General features: G+C 37.2%; 1 protein-coding gene and 1 long non-coding RNA gene across 2 annotated transcripts in view; one reads left to right on the forward strand and one right to left on the reverse strand.

The window, feature by feature from the left end:
* The window catches only part of LOC128314813 (uncharacterized), a 34,138-nt gene extending 31,752 nt beyond the window's left edge, over positions 1-2,386 (forward strand). Inside the window, exon 3 of the long non-coding RNA XR_008296899.1 lies at positions 959-2,386. This is a non-coding gene — a long non-coding RNA (uncharacterized LOC128314813). The remainder of the gene's footprint in view (positions 1-958) is intronic.
* The window catches only part of NAMPT (nicotinamide phosphoribosyltransferase), a 220,897-nt gene that overhangs the window by 84,110 nt on the left and 121,340 nt on the right, over positions 1-15,447 (reverse strand). The window lies entirely within an intron of this gene.

Raw genomic sequence — 15,447 nt, forward strand, 5'->3', positions numbered from 1 at the left:
AAGAGAGAGGGTGGGGGAAATAGACAGAGGGAGACACAGAATCCAAAGAAGGTTCCAGGTTCTGAGCTGTCCGCACAGAGCCCGACATGGGGCTCGAACTTGTGAACCGCGACATCATGACCTGAGCTGAAGTCAGACCCTTAACTGACTGAGCCACCCAAGTGTTCCTTTCCTCATTTATAATCTTCATAATTATACAGTCTTCAACTATACCTATTTCTGGCCTTCATTTCCTGGAAAGTCCTCATTTATAAAGCAGATTTTTCTTTCTGTAACTATTCTTCTGTTCTTTCCCTGGGTCTTCAACCATCCACTCTAGTGCTTTGTCTACTTAACCACAAAGATCACACAATGAAATCTCCTTCCCACAAAGTAGCAATGGTGAGGTATGGCTGTAGTTGGGCTGGAGCTGGAATTGCAAAAGTAGGCAGGTTGGCAGGGAAAAGCTATAACTGGACAGAGAGGCCCAATCTCTGAAGAAAGCAAGGCCTTTGACCAAGAGCTAGCTTCTGTGATGTCAGATGTCAAGGGAGAGTGATTTTTTTCTTTCATGGTACTTGGGTCTCACAGAGTTTTAAAATTCTGGCTGTACAGAAGGAAGCACTACAGAAAGTTTATATAAGGCTCTCTGCTTATCTATATGGGGTTTGAGTCATTAATGAGAACGTGGTGAAGCCTGACCACTCTACTCTAGCAGGCCTCATTCTACTCCCATTTCTGTGATGCTTTTCATCTGTTCTGAGACAGAAAAACAATTCCACTGACATAGGCAATACTCCCAACTCTGCCAGCTGGCTTACAAAGTGTGTCATTGGTCACGAGAGGAAATTAAAGGAAGACAACATACTGTTTCTTGGTTCAAAACTAATCTCAACTAGAGATAGTAAATATTTTAGGCTTTGCAGGCTACATATGGTCTTTGTCACATATTCTTTTTTATTTGTGTTTGTTTCTTTAGAACTCTTTAAAAACAATTTCTGGCCCATACGCCAGTCAACTAATCTTCAACAAAGCAGGAAAGAATATCCAATGGAAAAAAAACAAAGTTTTTCAACAAACGGTGTTGGGAAAACTGGATGGTGACATGAAGAAGAATGAAACCAGACCGCTTTCTTACACTATACATAAAAATAAATGCAAAATGGATGAAAGGCCTAAATGTGAGACATGAAACCATCAAAATCCTAGAGGAGAACAGAGGCAGCAACCTCTTTGATCTCAGCTGCAGCAACTTCTTACTAGGCATGTCACCGAAGGCAAAGGAAACAAAAGCAAACATGAACTATTGGGACTTCATCAAGATAAAAAGCTTCTGCTCAGCAAAGAAAGCAGTCAACAAAACTAAAAGGCAGCCTATGAGATGGGAGAAGATATTTTCAAATGACATATCTGATAAAGGGTTTGTATCAAAAATCTATAAAGAACTTATCAAACTCAATACTCAAAAAACAATGAACCGAGTGAAGAAATGGGCATAAGACATGAATAGACATTTTTCCAAAGAAGACATCTAGATGGCTAACAGACACATGAAAAGATGCTCAACATCACTCATCATCAGGAAAATATAAATCAAAACCACAGTGAGAGACCACCTCACACCCATCAAAATGGCTAAAACTGACAACAGAAGAAACAACAGGTGTTGGTGAGGATGCAGAGAAAGGGGAACCCTCTTTCACTGTTGGTGGGAATGCAAACTGGTGCAGCCACTCTGGAGAACAGTATAGAGATTCCTCAAGAAACTAAAAAAAAATTACCCTATGATCCAGCAATTGCACTATTAGGTATTTACACAAAGGATACAAAAATACAGATTTGAAGGAGTACATGCACCCCAATGTTTATAGCAGCATTATCAATAATAGTCAAACTACAGAGAGAGCCCAAATGTCTATTGACTGATTAATGAATAAAGAAGGTGTGGGGTATGTGTGTGTGTATGTATGTACGTACATACATACATACATACATATATACATTCATACTGGAATATTACTCAGCCATCAAAAAGAATGAAATCTTGCCATTTGCAATGATGTGGATGGAGCTAGAATGTATTATGCTAAGTGAAATAAATCAATCAGAGGAAGACTAATACTGTATTATTTCAATCATACATTTGGAATTTAAGAAACAAAACAGAACATGTGGGAAGAGAAGAGAGGGACATAAACTACAAGAGACTCTTAATGATAGACAACTATGGGTTGACAAGGGAGGTGGGTGGGAGATGGGCTAGATGGGTGATGGGTACTAAGGAGAGCATGTGTTATGATGAGCATTGGGTGTTGTATGTAAGTGACGAATCACTGAATTCTACTTTTGAAACCAATTATTACAGTGTGTGTTAATTAACTAAAATTAAAAAAAAAAGTAAAACAAAGAAACGTAAAGACCAACGGTGCCTGGGTGGATCAGTCAGTTAAGCATCCAACTCTTGATCTCAGCTTAGGTCTTGATCGCAGTTCATAGGTTCAAGCCCCATGTTGGGCTCAGCACTGTGTATGAAGCCTACTAAAACAAAAACAAAAAATTTCCCTAAAGACCAATCTCAACTCTGAGGCTTCTGCTAGGATTTGGTCCATGGACTGTAGTTTGCCAAGCCCTGCTTTGTCAAACAACTTACAAATGTAGCAATGGCTCCTGAAAAATTGTAAAAAACACCCACTTAAATATAAGTGACAGCCATTTGAAAACCAAAGGTGCTGATTACTTTAAACAGCTATTATAATCTCAAAATAAACAGGGAATGTCTTGCTAAAAATGGGCCTACTCAGTGAAAAGGACCAGGAAGTGAATTATTCAATAGCAGAACTTATTGCCCCAAACAGGAAGTCACACAGTTGGTAAGATCCTAATAACGTGAGCATGTGCAATTGTTGTACATAAAATGTTAGGACAAGATGCAGTACCAGAAATTGAAAAATTTCCAAACTCTCAAACAGTGAGACAAGTATTGATGACACATTATATGAACTTGAAGGGGTTTTGTGAAATAAATTGAAAGGCCACACAGCTTCTTTATTTAGAGTGACAAAGCCACAGATTTCATCTATTAATGCCAGGCATTGGTAAAATATGCAAGGAATTATAAAATTCAAGAACAGAAAGCATTGCCCACACCACGTGAAGGCCAAAATATAATTAATGTTTGGCTTTCATATCTACAAACAAAAGGTCTCTCTTGGGAAAACTATGCTGATTTTTGTACTGATGGTCCCTTGTTAATGATTAATTCTATGACAGCTTTTACATCTTGCTAAAAAAATTTCCTCACACTGTCACAACACACTGCCTTCTTCACAGAGAAGTGCTATTGTCAAACACTCTTGGAGATGAAATAAAAGAAAGTTTGGGATGATGCTACAAAATGTCTAACTTTGACATACAAAGACTGATTCACTTGAGAATATAAAATGTGGGAAAACCTGGAACAAGACCACATAGATGTCATGCTATGTGTATATGTCTGTAGCATGATATTTATGTGGCTTACCAGAGGAAGAGTTTTCAATGGGTTTTTGAGCTTAAAGATGAAATTTAGAAGTTCTTTCAAGATAATATTGGCCAGATTTTGCTAAATGCTTTGAAGATGAACAATGGCTGTGCAAACATAGCCTTATCAGCAGACGTTTTCATCATGTGAACTAATTAAGCAAGTATCTACAAGACCCTGAAGGAAGTGTTTGACTTCAAGTGACAAGATTCTTGAATTTAAAAGATAACTAAGAGGGATTTATGATCTAGGTGATGATGGAATAAGATCTTTCTGGAAAAATCCTCTGCAATAAACAACTATAAAACCTAAACATAAGGCCAAAAACAATAACATGAAGACACTGGAGAGAGAACAGAAGCAGACAGACACTGGTGAGGAATAAATATTTGGAGGAGGGGAACTGTACAAAGCAACTTTCTTATATTTGTTGCTTTTAGCCTGGGTACATGGCCAGTGCATGGTGGTGAAGATATCAGCAGGAAATCCACACTCTTCAGTGGGGAATTCACAGATGATGAAGAGAGGTGAAGATTAGAAGAGAGAGGGAGACAAAAAGAACATTCACAAATTCTGTCTTCCAGTTTCTCTGACTTACTCCTCAACCACATACACATGAAACAGATAATCTGAACTGAGATTGGAGTTGCCATGCAAGAAACAGAGCTGCATAAGCAAAAGAAAACCATTTGTTAGAGTAAACAACAAAATCAAGAATTTATACATCTTACAATTCACAAACTCCAGGATAAATCCAAAAATTTCCCAACATAAAAAGAACCATGAAAACTAAACACATCCTGAAGAGAAAAGAAAACCAAATGGGTCAGAACTTGAGACAAACTAGATATTACAGATAGCAGACAAGGACTTTTAAACAGCTATTAAAATGGTTCTCCATGAAGTAAACAAAATATGAGCTCAATGAATGAGAAAAATAGAAAATTCCAAAAGGAAAATAAAAACTAACAGAAAAAAATGAAAATTCTAGGACTGAAAAATATAGTATCTGAAATAAAAAATTCACTGAATGGACTTAGCTGATTGGAGATGACAGAGTAAATGAACTCAAAGATCAAGAGCAATTCTCAGTTTTTACTCTTCTTCTTCCTCCTCTTCTCCTCTTCCTCCTGCCCCTCCCTCTCCTCCTCCTTTTCCTCCTCCTCTTCTCTTCCTCCCCCTCTCCCTCCCCTTCTTCTTCTTCTTTGTCGTTGTCATCTTCATCTTCTATTCAGTTTTATTGCTTTTCATCTCCCTGTCTTTCAGTTACTGGTCCATTCTTCTGCCTCCTCTAAGCTGCTAGTGTATTTTTTATTACAATTATTGACTTCTTCATCTCCAATTTTTTCTTTTTTTATATATTCTATCCCTTTGTTGAAGGTCACACTGAGATCCTTCACTCTTTTCTCAAGTCCAGGGAGTATCTTTATGACGATTACTTTGAACTCCTTATCAGACATATTGATTATCCCCATTTCATTTAGCTCTTTTGCCTGTCAGCATGGCTAAAATAAAAAATGCAAGAAATAAAAAGTGTTGGTGAGGATGTGGAATAAAAAGAAATGCAAAATGGTTTACCCACTGTGGAAAATAGTATGGAGTTTCCTCAAAAAATTGAAAATAAGAATTACTATATGATAAAGTAATTTCACTACTGGGTACTTACCCAGTGAAAAGAAAAACATTAATTTGAAAAGATATATGCACCTTTATGTTTATTGTAGCACCATTAACGATAGCAAAAATATGGAGGCAAGCTGAGTGTCCACTGATAGATGAATGGATAAAGAAGATGTGGTATATGTACACGATGGAATACTACCCAGCCATAAGAAAGGATGAAGTCTTGCCATTTGCAGCAACAGGGATGGCCCAAGAGGGTATAATGCTAAGTAAAATAAGACAGTCAGAGAAAGATACCACATGATTCCGCTCATATGTGGAATTTAAGAAACAAATGAGCAGAGGAAAAAAAAGAGACCAAAAAACGCAGACTCTTAAATACATAGAACAGTTTGGTGGTTACCAGAAGCGAGGTAAGTAGTGGGGAATGGGTGAAATAGATAAAGGGATTAAGAATACACTTATTTGATGAGCACTCAGAAATGTACAGAATTTTTGAATCATTATATTGTACACTTAAAAGAAATATAACACTGTATGTTAATTATAAGTCAATAAAAAACCCAATAGCTATGATTCAATGTGAAGAAGAGAGAGGAAAAAAAAATTGGAAAAAATGGAACAGAACCTTTTACGTAAATACCAAGTGTTGTAACTTCTGTAAAATAGGAATTCCCAGAAGAAAGAAAAAGGTTTAATAGAAAATGGCAAAAAAATTCCCCCAAATTTGATAAAAGGCAGAAATTTATAGCTAAAACATATGCAAGGGACATCAAATAGAGTTAATATTAACAATCCCACATCAAGACATATCTTGGGCAAACTGTTGAAAGCCAAAGAAAGAGAGCAAGTCTTCAAACATCTAGAGAAACAGCAACAACACATTATATAAAAGGGAACAATAATTTAATTAATGTCTGTGTTTTCATCAGAAACAATGGAAGATGGAGGAGAGTGAAACATCATTAAAGTACTGAAAGAAAAAAAATCATCAATCCAACTTCTTTTTCTTAAAGATTTTTTAAAAAAGTTTATTTATTTTGAGAAAATGGGGGAGGGGGAGAGACAGAAGGAGATTGAGAGAATCCCAAGCAAGTTCATGCTGTGAGTGCAGAGTCTACGTGGGACTCAATCCCATGAACCATGATATCCTGACCTGAACCAAAATCAAGAATCCGATGCTTAACAGACTGAGTCACCTAGGTGCCTCATCAGTCCAGTTTCTATCACCAGAGTAAATATCCTTCCAAAATGAAGGTAAAATAAAGATATTTTCAGAAGAATAAGACTAAAAGTATCATTACCAGCAGACCTAAACTATAATGCTAAAGGCAGTTTCCCTGGCTGAAGGTAAATCATACTAGATGGGTATTTGTGTCTCCACAAAAGAACAATTAACATATAATTGTAAATGCAAAAGAATAACTTTTCTTTGATTTTTTCCTCTTAATTGCTTTATATGAATCATATAACTCTTTAAAGAAAAAATTATAGGGGTCTCTGGGTGGCTCAGTGGTTAGATGCCCAACTTTGGCTCAGGTCATGATCTCAGAGTTGATGAGTTTGGGCCCACATCGGACTCTGTGCTGACAGCTCACAGCCTGGACTCTGCTTCCGATTCCGTGTCTCCCTCTCTCCCTGTCTCTTCCTCACTTGCACTCTATCTCTCTCTCAAAAATAAACATTAAAAAATTGTTTTAAAAAGAAAAATTATAATGGTTTGTAACTTATAAGAAATGTAGATGCATTCTATATAATAATTATAACATAAGTCACGAAGACATATGGAAAAAATGGCTTCAAAATTTCTGTTGAGTGGTATAACATTTAATGTAAGTGGACTATGAGAAGTTCAGCATGTATACTGCAGTCTAAGAACAAGCACTAAAATAATAATACGAAGAAATACAACAAATTCTAGTAAGATGGAGTGCCTGGGACAGTATATACCATCCTGTTTCAAACAACTGGAAAACTAGAGAAAGCATATAATCCTCAAGACATTGGATGTCAAGAAATAAAACACAGTGATCCCTAAGAGGTGAGAAATGAACGAAGTAAGTCTTACAATTACTCTTGCTAAACTGTCTGGAGAGAGTTTCAGGTGATGGTGTAGAGAAGGGAAAGCCGGAAAGAACCCAGTTACTCTCTGAGTTGAAGACTCAGAGCTGGAGAGTAGAGGGATTAAGGGAGCTAGAGTTGAGAGTCAGGGTACTAGAGAGGAGAGGGAGAGAAGGAGAGGGAGGGAGAGAGGGAGAGAGAGGGAGAGAGGGAGAGAGAGGGAGGAAGAGAGAGGGAGGGAGAGAGGGAGAGAGAGGGAGAGAGATGGAGGGAGAGGGAGAGGGAGGGAGAGAGAGAGGGAGGGAGGGAGAGGGAGGGAGAGGGAAGGAGGGAGGGAGAGAAGGAGGGAGGGAGAGAAGGAGGGAGGGAGAGGGAGCGAGGGAGGGAGGGAGAGAGAGAGAGAGAGGGAGGGAGGGAGGGAGGGAGGGAGAGGGAAGAAGAGAGAAATAATATGAGCACACCCTGGAGATTAGCACTGGGTATTCTTAAGTCTGCAGCTGAGTATTTATCGGTGACTGCATATGTCTGAAACTAGCCAAAAGTGGAGAAAAAAACTACCCCAAAGGAATTAGAAGGCGTAGTATCTGGAGATAGCACAGGGCCTGGAAAAGTTCCTGTTCCCAATAGACAGAGTGAAAAATCTCATTATTTACGGAGTATCAGGTAAGATGTTTGTTTCAGTAGTCAAGAAAAAATTGGTTTTAGACTAAACACTGCTCTGGTTCTGCCTAAGAAAGCTTTAAATGCATCCCCTGTAATGATCAAACTGTTGCCAAGAAACTGAACTGTGTCTAAGGACGAAGATAAGAATATTTGCAGGAATAAAGATCAAACAAGTTAAAATCAAGAATACCTGGCATACAATAAAACATCACCAGGTGTATTCATTTTCTGTTGCTTCATAGCAAATTACCACAAACTTTCTGGCTTGCTGCAACACCCGTTTATCACAGTTCTGTGGGTCAGAAGTCTGGGAAGGCTCATTTGGGTTCTCTGCTCAGGGCCTCACAAACTTGTAATCAAAGTATTAGCCAGGGCTGAAATCTCACCTGAGCCTCACATCATTTTTTAAGTTCAGTTAACTGTTGGCAGAACTCATTTCCATGCAGCTGTTGAATTCAGAGAGCTTGTGTCCTCTTCAAGGCCAAAAGAAACACATCTCTGTATCTTCTAGATTCCTTGTTTAGAGCTTATCTAAATAGATCAGGTTCACCAAAGACAATTTATCTCTTGATTAATACAACTGATTTGGGACTTAAGTTTCACATGCATTATAGGAGTCCAGAAGGAAAAGAGAAATGGGCAGAAAACTCATTTGAAGAAATAATAGCTGAAAACTTCCCTAATTTGGAGAAGGAAACAGATTTCCAGGTTCAGGATGCACAGAGAACCCCAAACAAGATGAACTCAAAGAGGTCCACACAAGACACATAATAATTAAAATGGCAAAGATTAAAGATAAAGAGAGAATCTTAAAACTAGCAAGAGAAAAGAACTATTTATTTACAAGGGAAAGTCCATAAGGCTATCAGCTGATTGTTCAGGAGAAAACATGCAGGTCAGAAGGAGGGGCATGGTATATGCAGAGTGCTGAAAGGAAAAAGCTACAACCAAGAATATTTAACCCAATAGGGCTATTATTCAGAATAGAAGAAAAGATAAAGAGTTTCCCAGACAAACAAAAGTTAAATCCGTTCATCACCGCTAAACAGGCTTCCAAGAAATATTAAAGGAACTTCGTTAAGCAGAAAAGACCATAGCTAAGAGTAAGAAAATTATAAAAAGGAGAAATTTCACCAGTTAAAAGCAAATGTATAGTAAAGGTAGTGGATCAATCACTTGTGAAGTTAGCGTGAAGATTAAAGACAAGAATAGTAAAATCATTTGTATCTACAATAATTTGTTAAGGGATACACAGTAAAAAGATGTAAAATATAACATCATATGTATAAAATGTGGAGGGGAGTAAAAATGTAGAGCTTACAGAATGTGTTCGAAACTAAGCAACCACTAACTTAAAATAGACTTTTAGATACATAGGATGTTATACATGAGCCTCATGGAAAACCTATAATAGATACACAAAAAATAAAAAGAAAGAGAGCGAAGCATAACACTACAGAGAGTCACAAAATCACAAAAGAAGAGAGCAAGAGAAGGAAGGAACAGAGAAGAACTAAAAAAACAAACAAAAACAAAAAAACCCCAACAAAACAATGAACAAAATGTCAATAAGTACATATCTATTAATAATTATTATTTTTTATGGTAAAAAAATTTATATTTAGATCTAGACAGCTAGACTCAGTTTAGTGACCCCAATTTTGTTGGCAACATCCAAAGCATCATGGTCGGGTGCCAAGCAAACACATGCCTTCTTCTCTCTATTGAGTCTGATCAGGGTGTTCACCTTGGCTACATCAATGTCACAGAGGTTCTTCACAGACTGTTTGATCTAGTGCTTGTTGGCCTTGACATCCACAATGAATACAACTGTGTTGTTGTCTTCTATCTTCTTCATGGCTGACCTGGTAAGCAGGAGGAACATGCTGATGGCATAGTGGTGAAGCTTGTTTCTCCTGGGGGTTTCAAGGACATTTGGGCTGCCTTCAGAGACATAGTGTCTTAGGCTGTTGTAATGTAGGTGTCATGCGGATCTTCTCTTTTTGTGTGACTGTGGATGCCTTTCAGCACCGCTTTCTTGGCCTTTAAAACCTTTGCTTTGGCTTTGGCTTTGGGAGGGACAGTCTTCCTTCTTTGGTGCCTTTGGTGCCATCATTATGAAAAGGTAATACTTACTTTAAATGTTAATGAACTAGAGGCTCGATAAAGATATGGGTGATTTTAAATGGATAAAAATGAAGGCCTATCTATATTCTGTCTACAAGAGACTCACTTCAGACCTCAAGACATATACAGACTGAAAGTGAAAGGATAGATTAGATATTCCATGCTAGTGGAAGCCCCCCTCACCACTACCCCCTCCCCGCCCAAACCACAAAAACCTGGTATAGATGGCAATACTTATACCAGACAAAACTGACTTTAAAACAAAGACTGTAACAAGAGACAAGAAAGGCCATTGCATAATGACAAAGGGATCAATCCATCAAGAGGATATAACAATTGTTAAATACCTATGCACCCAACATGTGAGTGCCTGAATACATATTAGCAGACATGAAGGGAGAAATTGACAGTAAAACAGTAATAGTAGGAGACACCTGACTTACATCAATGGATAGATCATCCAAACAGACAATCAATAAAGAAACAGTGGCTGTGAGCAACACATTAGACCAGATGGACATAAAAGATATATACAGAACATTCCATCCGAGAACAGCAGAATACACATTCTCTTCAAATGGACATAAAACATTCTCCAGGATAGGTCACATAGGCTACAAAACAAGTGCCAATAAATTTAAAAAGACAAATCTTATCAAGCATCTTTTTTTTTTTTAACATTTATTTATTTTTGAGACAGAGAGAGACAGAGCATGAACGGGGGAGGGGCAGAGAGAGAGGGAGATGCAGAATCGGAAGTAGGCTCCAGGCTCTGAGCCATCAGCCCAGAGCCCGACGCGGGGCTCGAACTCACGGACCGCGAGATCGTGACCTGAGCTGAAGTCGGACACTTAACCGACTGAGCCACCCAGGCGCCCCTCAAGCATCTTTTTCAAACACTAGTGTATGAGACTAAAAATAAATTAAAAGAAAAAAGTTGGAAAAAACCCATAAACGTGCAGGCTAAACAACATGTTACTAGACAACTAATGGGCCAATGAAGAAATCAAAGATGAAATCAAAATATATCTTAAGACAAATGAGAATGCAAACTAAATGGTTCAAAATCTTTGGGATGTAACAAAAGCTGTTCTAATAGGGAATTTTATTTATTTATTTTTTAAATATAATTTATTGTCAAATAGGCCAACATACAGTGTGTACAGTGTGCTCTTGGCTTTGAGAGTAGATTCCCATGATTCATCGCTTACATACAACACCCAGCGTTTATCCCAATGAGTGCCCTTCTCAATGCCCATCGCCCATTTTCCCTTCTCCCCCACACATCCCCGTCCACCCTCAGTTTGTTCTCCATATTTAAGAGTCTCTTATGGTTTGCCTCCTTCTCTCTCTGTAACTATTTTTTTCCCCTTCCCTCTCCCCTGGACTTCTGTTAAGTTTCTCAAGTTCAACATATGAGTGAAAACATATGATATCTGTCTTTCTCTGACTGACTTATTTCACTTAGCACAATACCTTCCAGTTCCATCCATGTTGCTGCAAACGGCAGGATTTCATTCTTTCTCATTACCAAGTAGTATTCCATTATATATAAAACCACATCTTCTTTATCCATCCATCAGTTGATGGACATTTAGGCTCTTTCCATAATTTGGCTATTGTTAAAAGTGCTGCTATAAACATTGGGGTATGCATGCCCCTACGAATCAGCACTCCTGCGTCCTTTGGATAAATTCCTAGTAGTGCTATTGCTGGGTCGTAAGGTAGTTCTATTTTTAACTTTCTGAGGAAATTCCACACTGTTTTCCAGAGTGACTGCACCAGTTTGCATTTCCATCAACAGTGCAACAGGGTTCCCATTTCTCCACATCCTCACCAGTATCTGTTTCCTGAGTTGTTCATTTTAGCCATTGGATGGGTGGGAGGTAGTATCTCAGTGTAGTTTTGATTTATATTTCTAGTAGGGAATTTTGTAGTGAGATAGGCCCACTTCAAGAAACAAGAAAAATCTAAATAATATAATCTTATGCCTAAATGAACTAAAAAACAAAAAACAAAAATAAAAAACAAACAAACAAAAACAAACAAAGCCCAAGGTTGGTAGAAGGAAGGAAATAATAAAGAACAGAATTGAATAAATAAAATAGAGACTAAAAAAACTAGAAAAGATCAATAAAATTAAGATCTTTTCTTTAAAAAGAAATAATATTTATAAACTTTAGCCAGACTCATCATGAAAGAGAGGGGAGGGAAGGGAGGGAGACAAGGGGTGAAGAGAAGAAGAGAAGGGAGGTAAAGGACTCAAGTAAGTAAAATCAGAAATGAAAGAAGGGATCCTAGATGGCTCAGTCAGCTGAGCATCTGACTTTGGCCCAGGTCATGATCTTGCAGTTCATGAGTACAAGCCCCACATGGGGCTCTGCACTGGTGGTGTGGAGCCTGCTTGCAATTCTCTCTCTCCCTCTCTCTCTGACCCTTCCCCACTCACTCTCTCTGTCCTCTCTCTCAAAACAAATAAACTTAAATAAAAAGAAGAAATGAAAGAAAAGAAACTACAATCATACCACAGAAATTCAAAAGCTTATAAAAGATGACAAGAAAAAATTATATGCCAACAAACTGGACAACCTAGAAGAAATTGATAAAAATCCTAGAAACATACAATCTCTCAAGACTGAGTCATGAAGAAATGGAAAATCTAAACAGACAAATTAATAGTAATAAAATTGAATTATTAATAAAAAAAAACTTCCAACAAACAAAAGTCCATGACCAAATAGATTCACACGTGAATTCTAACAAATATTTAAATAAGAATTAATATCTATTTTCTCAAATTATTCTAAAAAATTGAAGAGAAAGGAATACTTCCAAATTTATTTTACAAGGCCAGCATTGCCTTAATACCAAAACCAGGCAAATATATTATAAAAGAAAGACAATTACAGCCCATATCCCTGATTTAAAGCGATGCAACATTTTTTTTTAAAATTTTTTAAATGTTTATTTATTTTTGAGACAGAGAGAGACAGAGCATGAGTGGGGGAGGGGCAGAGAGAGAGGGAGACACAGAATCTGAAACAGGCTCCAGGCTCTGAGCTGTCAGCCCAGAACTTGACGTGGGGCTTGAACTCACAGACTGTGAGATCATGACCTGAGCTGAAGTCGGGTGCTTAACCTACTGAGTCACCCAGGAGCCCCAAGAGATGCAAAAATTCTTAAAAATGTTGACAAACTAAATTCAACATACATTGAAACAGATTGTGTTTTACAATTCACCACGATTAAGTGGTATTTATTCCAGAGATGCAAGGATGGTTTTATAGCTGAAAATTAATCACATTAACATAATGAAGGATAAAAACCATATGAACATCTCAATAAATGCAGAAAAAGAATTTTTCAAAATGCAGCATCCATTCATGATAAAAACTCTCACCGAAGTGGGTTTAAAGGGAACATACCTCAACATGATAAAGGCCATATATGACAAACCCATCATACTCAATGGTGAAAAGCTGAAAGCTTTTCCCCTAAGATCAGGAGCAAGACAAGGATATCCACTCTTGCCACTTACATTCAACATTGTTTTAGGAGTTTTTGCCACAGCAATCAGATGAAAAAGAGAGATAAAAGGCTTCCAAATTGGTAAGGAAGAGGTAAAACTGTCTTTAATTGCAGATGATAAGATGCTATTATGTAGAAAACCCTAAAGACTCCACCAAAAAACTCTTAGAATAAATGAATTCAGTAATGTTTCAGAATACAAAATTAACATACAGAAATATCTTACATTTAAAAAAATTTTTTTAAATGTTTATTTATTTCTGAGACAGAGAGAGACAGAGCATGAGTGGGAGAGGGGCAGAGAGAAAGAGAGACACAGAATCTGAAGCAGGCTTCAGGCTCTGAGCTGTCAGCACAGGGCCCGACGTGGGGCTCGAACTCACAGACCGTGAGATCATGACTTGAACCCAAGTCGTATGCTCAACCGACTGAGCCACTCAGGCACCCCAGAAATATCTTACATTTCTATACTCTAATTAGGAAGCAGCAGAAAGAGAAATAAAGAAAACAATCACATTTACAATTGCATCACAAAGTATAAAATACCTAGGAGTAAATTTAATCAAGGAGGTGAAAGACCTGTATTCTGATAACTAAACGATAGTGATGAAAGAAACTGAACACAACACAAATAAATGAAAAGGTACATCATACTCATGATTGGAAAAATTAATATTGTTAAAATGTCCATACTACACAAGGAATATACAGGTTCAAAGTAATCTCTATCAAAATACCAAAGTATTTACAGAACTATAACAAAAAAATCCTAAAATTTGTACTGAATCCTGAAAGACCCCAAAGATCCAAAGAAACTTTGAGAAAGAAGAACACAGCTAGGAAGTATCACAAAGCTATCCTACAAAGCTGTAATAATCAAAACAGTACAGTACTAGCAGAAAAGTAGAGCCATAGATGAATAGGACAGAGAGTCCCAAAATAAACTTACCCTTCTATGGTAATTAATCCATGACAAAGGAGCCAAGAATATACAATAGGGAAAAGAGTCTCTTCAATAAATGGTGCTGGAAAACTATACAGCTACATGCAAAAGAATGAAACTTGACCACTTTCTTAGTCTATGTACAAAAATAAAATAAAAAATGGATTACATACCTAAATGTAAGACTTGAAACTATAAGATTCCTAAAAGAAAATATAAGCAATAAACTCTTGGACATCAGTCTTATATGTAAGATGTGTCTTATATATCTTATGTGCATGTGTATGGATGTGTCTCTTCAGGCAAGGGCAACAAAAACAAAAATAAACAATGGGACTACATCAAAATGAAAAGCTTTTGGAGACAGAAAGAAATCATCAATAAAATGAAAAGTCATCCTAGGTGAATGAGAGAAGATATTTGCAAATGACTCATCTGATAAGGGGTTAATTTCCAAAATACATAAAGAACTCATGTAACTCAACACTGAAAAAATAATCTGATTTAAAAATGGACAGAGGACCTGAATAGACATTTTTCCAAAGAAGATGTACAGATGGCCAAGAGACACAAGAAAAGATGTTCAACACCACTAATCATCAGGGAAATGCAAATCAAACTCTAATGAGGTCACCCCACACCATTCAGAATAGCTGCTATCAAAAAGAAAGAAATGAGTGTTGGCAGGAATGTAGAGAAAAAGGGGAGGCTTGTACACTGTTGGTGGGAACGTAAATTGGTATAAGCACTGTGGAAAATAGTATGGAGTCCTAAAAATATTAGAAGTAGAAATACCATATGATCTGGTAATTTGATTTCTGAGTTTTTACTTGAAGAAAATGAAAACACTAATTTAAAAATATATGCAGTCCTACGCTTATTGCAGCATCATTTACAATAGCCAAGAAATGGAAGTAACTCAAGAGTCCACTTAAGAAAAAATTAAAAACTTAAATATCCCTATAGATTTTGAAGAAATTTAATTCTGGTTAAAGCATTCCAA

This window comes from Acinonyx jubatus, chromosome A2 (assembly GCF_027475565.1).
Source record: "Acinonyx jubatus isolate Ajub_Pintada_27869175 chromosome A2, VMU_Ajub_asm_v1.0, whole genome shotgun sequence".
Taxonomy (NCBI): Eukaryota; Metazoa; Chordata; class Mammalia; order Carnivora; family Felidae; genus Acinonyx; species Acinonyx jubatus.